The sequence below is a fragment of the Panthera leo genome, chromosome B4, assembly GCF_018350215.1.
Source record: "Panthera leo isolate Ple1 chromosome B4, P.leo_Ple1_pat1.1, whole genome shotgun sequence".
NCBI classification, from domain to species: Eukaryota; Metazoa; Chordata; class Mammalia; order Carnivora; family Felidae; genus Panthera; species Panthera leo.
In genome coordinates this window covers 133,963,900-133,971,872 of record NC_056685.1, presented here as the reverse complement: position 1 = coordinate 133,971,872, position 7,973 = coordinate 133,963,900, and positions in this window count along the sequence as shown.

Sequence of the window (7,973 nt, the reverse complement as noted above, 5' to 3'; positions counted from 1 at the left end):
TTATATCCGCGTCTGGCTCCCCAGCAGACGGCTGTGACGGGAGGCGACAGCGGGGCCGGCCTGGGGGCCCGCACGCCTGCCGTGTGCAGCAAATGCCGGCGGGCCGGGGGTCCGCCTTTGGCCAGCAGACGGAGGGAGCCCCTTGCCAAAGCCCCTAGCCTAGCCTGCTCGCCTCCGCCTGGGAAAAGGAGGAAAGGCTGCGGGCAGCTGTGGGCAGCTACGGCCCCTCCAGGATGGCAGCGGCTGTCCCTCCCTGCCCCAGGTCAGGGCGTCATCTCGGACTTCCATGCTGCGTCCAGGAGGCTCCTAAAACAGGATCGTGGTCACTGGGCGGCTGCTTAACAATGCTGCTTCTGGGATTCCACACCAGTCCCCTCTGAGTGGGCCTTCTGGTGACCAGGCCTGGGAATCAGCATTTGAAACGGTCTCGCTAGGAGAATCTTGGGCTTCTTAAGGCTTGCTTTTCGGGGAGGGAGCGAGCAAACAGCAGGAGGGTGGCAAGTTGGGACTGCCCTGCTTTGATTTGATGAGCAGGATGCAAAGATAGGGCAGAGCAAGTGAGGAGCCTACTCTGGGGGGAGGTTAGACTAGGGTCTGTGGCCAGATACTGTCTGAATTGTGGCCCCCACACACCGGTAAAGCCCTTTAATGCCTACTAAGGGGTACAGTAGTTTCCACCATTCTCCAGCAACCTTGCAAAGTGGGCCTCGTCCCCACTTGACAAGGCTCAGAGAGGGGATGTGACTTGGGCAAGGTCCATGGCGAGAAATGAGCAGGGTCAGGACCAGTTGAATTCCTTCATCCAAGCACTAGCTAGGCACTGGCACAGAAAGGGGAATATGATACAGCCCCTGCCCTATAAGAGCTGTCCCTCCAGAAGAGAGGTGGGCAGCAACCACAGCAATCAATCAAGATCAGTCGTGGTCTGATGAGCACTGACAGCTCAGAGCTGAACTGTGAAGGATGAATAGGAGTTTCCCAGGAAGATACACGAGGGGGCATTCCAGGCAGCAAGAACAGCTTGTTCAACGGGCTAGAGGCCCGAAATAGCAATCGCTGTAGGAATCTATGAGCGGTTTGAGGCTGAGGCTTAGAGCACATCAGGTACGAGGCTGATGAGGCTGGATGTGCGGGAAAAGCCTTGACCAGGCAAGGAGGCCTGACTGTCCCGAGTGCAGGGGGCCAGGAAGTCCATAGAGGAGGGATGGGAGGGAGGCCCACCGAATGGTGGGAACAGAGGTGGCGAGGTCTCCTTTCCAGACCCTCCCTGTATCCTCGCGGCAGCCCTTCTGTCCCCCAGCCCTCACACTCTGGCTTCACCTTAGCTCTCTGTCAGCAGCTCAAGCTGGGGACTGCCAGGGGATACTGGACCCTATCCTACCTGGGCATGATAACGCTGGCTGCGAGGACTAGAGGAGGTGATTCTGTCTCCCTGGATCTCAGTTTCCTCATCTATAAAATGGGGCCAGCATGAATCCCTGCCAGTCTCTCCTCAGGGTCAGAGTGAGATGCAGAGGCAAAGGATGGTCAGGAAGAGGGTGCTTATTTTGAGCAGTGTCAAGCACAATGCTAGGCATTTGCTCATTTGGTGCCTCCGCCTGCCCTCCATCCAGGTGAGACTTCTCCCCGAATGCTCCCTCATCCCTTGCCCACTGGACTTCAAGAACCACTACCTGAGAGCTAGCACTGCTGGCCTCAAGTTCTGGAGCTGCCAAATCTCTTAAAGTTGGAGCCTCAGTTTTCTTAGGTGCAAAATGAAATGCTCCCAAATGTTGGGCGAGGAGGGACCCCTGGCAGCCCCTCTTGCCCGGGACAACCCAGGCTGGCTCTCCCCAAACACAAAGAGCAGGAAGGGCAATTTGGGACCCCCTCTGCCCTCCTCTCTGCCACCCCAGGCCCTGCCAAGGACATCCTGTGCCCTGGTGATGTCACCAGGCCCTGGGAGCCTGGGCTGGCTGGAGCTAACAGCACTCAGGATTTATTTTTAAACTCTCAGCAAGGTCAGCTCCCTGTCCCCTCCCCATCCCACCCCGCCTCACCCCACCTAGCTGTCTCCCATATCCCAGCTGAGCCCCCAGGCCACTCCTTGAAGGGTTTCTCCACACACTCTGTTTCTGCACCCACTGGGCTTCTGAGGGGCTGTGGGGAGCCAGGTCATCGGCCAAGTGTCTCTGATCGCCAAATTCAGACCTGCTGAGGTAAACAGATGGGCCACTGAAGGTGGACCCCAGCCTCCTTCACCTCCTGAAGCCCAAAGGGGGCAAGGGACTTGCCCGGGGTGCCACGGCTGGAGCTGGGAGTCATCAGATGGGCTCCGTAGACACCTGGAACCCCTGGCTGGATCATACAGATTAAACCAGAGCTTGATTTAAATTCATTGTTCAGGGGCGCCCGGGTGGCTCAGTCAGTTGAGTGGCCGACTTTGGCTCAGGTCATGATCTCACGGTTCACGGGTTCGAGCTCCGCGTCCGGTTCTGTGCTGGTGGCTCGGAGCTATCGTTTTTTAAAAACGATGCCATGTAGCTCAGACAAGCTGCAGGAATAGACTGAGTGCTGGGGTAGCTCCTGGCACCATGGCACTCACCAACACCCCAAGCAGGATGTGTGTCCGTCACAATTGTCACGCATTTACCCTCTCAAGTGACTTTAATGTGTTTTTTTATGTTTATTTATTTGAGAGAGAGAGACAGAGCACAAGTGGGGGAGGGGCAGAGAGAGAGAGGGAGACACAAAATCCAAAGCAGGCTCCGGGCTCCGAGTGGTCAGCACAGAGTCTTATGTGGGGCTCAAACTCACAAATGGCGAGATCGTGACCTAAGCTGAAGTCGGACACTTAACTGACTGAGCCACCAAGGCACCCCTCGAGTGACTTTAGACTAAGGACCTGTCAGGGCCCTGAGCTTAGAAATTTATGCGGATGAAACATCCTTTTTATCAGTTCCACATGTCGGCCTTCTGGGTAAGATTGTGGTTGAAAATGAGATTCTACTGGAAAAATCCATTTGACAATGGCAGCTTTGACGACTCTATCCTCACCGCTACCCTGGGAGGCTGGGCAGGGCCGGAGGCCTCCTTTAGCAAAGAGGAAAACCAAGCTGGAAGGGGAAGAGTGACTCGTGCAGTGGCTGGAATCCAGGGAGCTTCTGTCCTCTAGGGCACGTGAGGTGAGGCGAACCTACTTTGCCCCGCACAGCCCAGCCTAGAGTCAGTGGTCTAAGACACCCCTGCGGCCCACAGTGACTAGCCAGGACAGGCCCACAGAATATCCATTTCTTGGCTGTTCACTTCAGTGCGACACAGACTCTGGACCCAAGGAGTCTCAGTTTGAAACCTGCCTATGGTATTTCTTAGCTGTGTGATCTTGGGCAAGTCACTTCACCTCTCTGTGCCTTATTTCCTCCCCTGAAAAATGTGGATAATAATATGATGCAATTCTAGTTGTGCGAAATATTGCTTTGAGAGACTGCCTGAAAAGCACTGGGCACAAGGCTGGACGCTTAGTGAGTACTCAACTGACAGCAGATATTATTATTATTATTATCATTATTATTATTATTCCTAAGCAAACGGTCACTGAATCTTCACCTTGAAGCTGGGCCTGAAAGGTTGGCCTCTTCAGACAGCGTCTGGGCAGGGCCACCAGGAGCTGGGGGACAGCTAGCTCAGCTGGTCTGGGAGGAAGAATTGTAGAGAAAACCTTCTGCCTGGACCGGGGTGGGTGTGTGGAGGGAGGCCAGAATCAGCTCAGGAACCCCCAAAACCTCAGCAGCCCCTTTGTCTTCCGTCATCACTACCACCACCACCCTCATCTCCCCAGGGGGTCACTTGAGTGAAAAGAGTAAGAGCCAGGTGGCCAGGCAGATGGCTTGTCACCAGTCCTCAGCCAAGAAAGAGAGCCTGTGCCCCCCTTCCCATACGCACACCCCAGTGTGCCGGCAGAAAGTCTGCCAGGGCTGGGCTCCAATCCCTTTTACCGTGGGATCTTAGCCAAGTCACTTCATTTCTCTGAACCTCAATTTTCTCCTCTGTGAAACGGGCATAAAGATATCCTCCAGGGCTGCTGTGAAGATGTAATGGATAGGTGAATAAAGTATCTGGTGGCCTACTTCGGCACAGTACGTGCTTAATCATTGTATCTCTTGAGAAGGGAAAGAGCCAGGCTGACTCTCTGGGTCTGGGCAGGCTAGGGGCAGGCCTCTCCAACTTCACCCCGGGCTCCTCACCCACGGGAAGTCTACAGCCTCCTTGACTGCACTGACAAGATTGAGAGTGGGGACCGGGGGGGGGGGGGGGGTCTGAATGCAAATGCATGCAAATCAGGCAGCATAGGTGCTCTTGGGGAGCGATGGAGAGAGAAGGTTCAGCTACCAGGTGCCTGGGGGCTGGAACAGAAGCGGGTGCCCTGGTACTGACTGAGCAGGTGCTCCAGGCCCTGAGGGCCCCTCTTGGCAGGGAGATGATAGCCCCGGGTTCCCTGGAATCCCTGATCCTCCTCTGCCAAGGTGAGAGGCAGCCCGTCATCACCCAGGGGCTCCTAGGTGTGGACACACACAGACATACACTCACTCACTTAAACACATGCATAGACAAACACATACATCTGGGGACTCTGACTCTCGTGCTCTCTCTCTCTCTCTCTCTCTCTCTCTCATACACATACATACACACCCACTCTTCAGGTCACAGGGCTCATGGCAGGGGAGGCCCTAGAGACTTTCCCTGTTTGATGCAGCAGGAGGGTGAGGCCCCAGGGGCGGCTGGTTTCCTGTCCACCCGCCTTTTCCCCAGAGGCACACACCACCCACTCACGCATCATTGGGGAGGCCCCCTCAGAAAGCCCCTCAGCCTCATTGTGTTAGAGCAGCCCACCTCGGCTCCCTGCCACAGGGTTTCAGTCCTGGGTCCCATCTTGTCCCTGCTGACAGATGAGGAAGCTGGGGGCAGCCAGCCCTCCCTCTCTTCCTCCCAGCCTTCTGTGGACACCCCTGGACCACATCCGACGGTAGCCAGCCACTGGAGGACGGGCAGGGCGGGGGCCGAGTCAGCTGGTGCCCGACAGCACCGCCTGGCACGCCTGGCACGCCTGGCACAGGAGGCCCAGAGGCTTTGCTGAGAGAATAAATCTGGAGGCTGGACCCCAGGTCGCAGCCCGGAGCTGTGTCTGCAGCGCCACCTGGTGGTGACACCACACTCCTGCCGACACCCGGCCCTGCTGGGCCAGCCCTGTTCCTGTCCCCGATCCCCTGTAGGTTTGGCAGACGTTCAGTGAGCAGCTGCCGTGTGCCAAGGACCGGGCAGGCCAGGCACGAGAATGAGACCAGGCCCAGAAGATCTGGGGGACGGCACTCCAACACACAGGACAGCAAGTGCACTGTCTCTGAGATGGGAAGCAGCTGGGCATGACCCAGGAGGAGCCCGAGGGCAAAGTGGCTGGAGCCTGGTGCTGGAGCTGGAGGGGGAGGCAAGAAAGAGTCACAGGCAGGTGTCACAGAGATCTTCAGGCTGTGGTGAGGAGTTGGGATTTGTTTCTGAGCGTGATGGGAGCCGTGGGATACGGTGGATAGCTGAAAGGTGCCATGAGGGGGACAAACTGGGCAGTGAAAAAAGAGGAAGTTGGGGGGAGGGAGTGCTGCCACCATCCAAGTAGGACACAGAAGCAGCTCAGACACCAGGGGTGGCAGTGGGGATAGTACGGAGCCACGGGATTCTAGAGCTGATAGGACTTGTGGATGGGTTGGATGGGGCTGTGAGATAAAGCAGGGAATTAGGTTTTGGTCTAAGCACCTGGGGAACAGTGGGCCCTCTACTTTGAAGGGAAGACATAGGAGGAGCGGGTTTGGGGGAGACCAGGAGCCTCTGGGCAGGCTAAGGCGAAATGTCTGTGAGCCGTCCACATGGAGGTGCCAGATTAGTGTGTGGAGCTTAGGGGAGGGGATGTGGGTGGAGGTACACAGGGCAGGTTGCTGGGGTATAGATGATCTGTCTGGCTGCTTGCTCTGTGTTACTCTATTCTAAGGATTTCAGGTCTAGTTTTTTAAGTTTATTTATTTTGAGAGAGGGAAGGAGTGCATGTGTGCACATTAGCAGGGAAGGGGCAGAGAGGGAGAGAGAGAGAGAGAGAGAGAGAGAGAGAGACTGAATCCCAAGCAATCTCTGTGCTGTCAGAGCCCGACTTGGGGCTTGAACTCACAAATCTGTGAGATCATGACCTGAGCTGAAATCAAGAGTCAGACACTTAAGCTACGGAAGTAACCAGGCTCTTCAGATTTCATGTGTTTTAATTCATTGGAGCCTCACCTCAAGTCTGAGGGCAGGACTGGGTCTGACTGGAGGCCTGCCGAAGAAGGTGTGGAATCATGCAGGAGGGGCAGCGTGTCCCCAGGGGTGTTGGTGAAGACTTCCCGGTGGAGGTGACTGCTGACTGGGACCTGGAGGGATGAGTAGGAATTTGTGAGGCAGAGAAAAGGCAGAAGGGAAGGCTGGGCTTGCCCAAGTATGGACAAAGGCCTGGTGATGCTATATTGCAGAATCTGAACATCAGTGCTGAGACCCACAGTTCCAGTATCCTTGGGGACATGGAGAAACTGACACCCAGAGCAAGGAAGGCCTCAGTGAGTAACTGGTAGGCTGGGCACTGGCTCCCGGCCCAGGACTCCAGTCCCGGCTTTGGGTGCTTCCACTTGCTCTGGTCACACCCCTGAGACTTGCACTTGGGGCCTCAGCAAAGTTCTAGGATAGGATTTCAAGGTGATTTGAGTTCAGTCCAGCAGCTTCTCAGAGTAACAGGCTTGGGGGTATAGCCCAGCCTGCCACAGATGTGGTTAAAGCAGTTGTGGACTCAGACCTCAGGAGGACAGCCATGCTCTTTAGCCCTGAGTGGCCTGGCCCTGCTGACTTCCAGCCTTATCTCCTGCCTCTACCTACCTGTCTCTGCCCTCCAGACAGCTTTTCTAATGGTGGACTAGCCCGCGTTGGCAAGTCTATGGGGAAGTGATTTGTGTGTGAGGTGGGGGTGAGGGTGGAGTGAGGCATCTATCATATTCTGGGTCCCAAATGTGTTGGGCTGGGACGCTGTCCTATGTCCCATCCCTTGCAATTTACAAGGGGCTTCTATCCAGCACCTCATAGGATCCTCATGGCAACCCTGATAGGTGGGCAGGACAGGGGATTCTGATCCCATGGCACTGATGAAGAAGGGGCTCAGAGAGGGATGTGGCTTGCAGGAGGGCACACAGCAAGCTGGAGATGGACCTGGGATGAGGCTGGTTCCATGTGAGCCCAGGTTTTAGTGAGCACCTTGTGGTTGGGTACGAGGAGGGACAGCCAGTGCCCTCCTGAGTGAAGGGTCACCCAGCTTCGATGTGATGTCAGGGAGATAGGAACAAGGAGATGCAAGATCCCTTAGCCCAAATCTCATTTTGTTCCGTGGCCTTGGGTAGCTCCTCTCTCTCTCTCTGGGTCCCTTGCCCATCCATTCAAGGAGGGCCTGGATAGGATAACTTCTAAGGTCCTTGTGGTCCAGAGCCTCTGGCCCTGGTACCGAGGAGGAGAGGACATGCTGTAAGGGAAGGAGAAGGAAATACATTGGTCTGGGGCGGGGGCGGGGGGTGAGGACCAAGGAAGAGGTTGGGAGGAGGGTGGGGAGGAGAAGCAGAATCGCCTCAGAGAAGTCACTTCCCCTCTCCAAACCTGTTTCCACATTTGTCCAATGGGGGACACTGTGAAGGTCCTGGCCCAGTGTGTGGGACAAACGTTAGTCTTTCCTCCCCCTCGCCAGCAGCTGGGCCTGGCCTCCCTACTGCTGGCCAGGGTGGCTTGGACAGTCCATGGGAAGATGTCAGACCAGGCCTTGGTCTGGCTGCTTTGGCTGGCCGACTTCCACCGGCCCGAGGGAGGTGGCGGGTGGGGGTGTGCTTTGCACGCGGACAGGCCGAGGCAGCACAGCACCTTGGCCAGGAGATGGCTGTGACGGA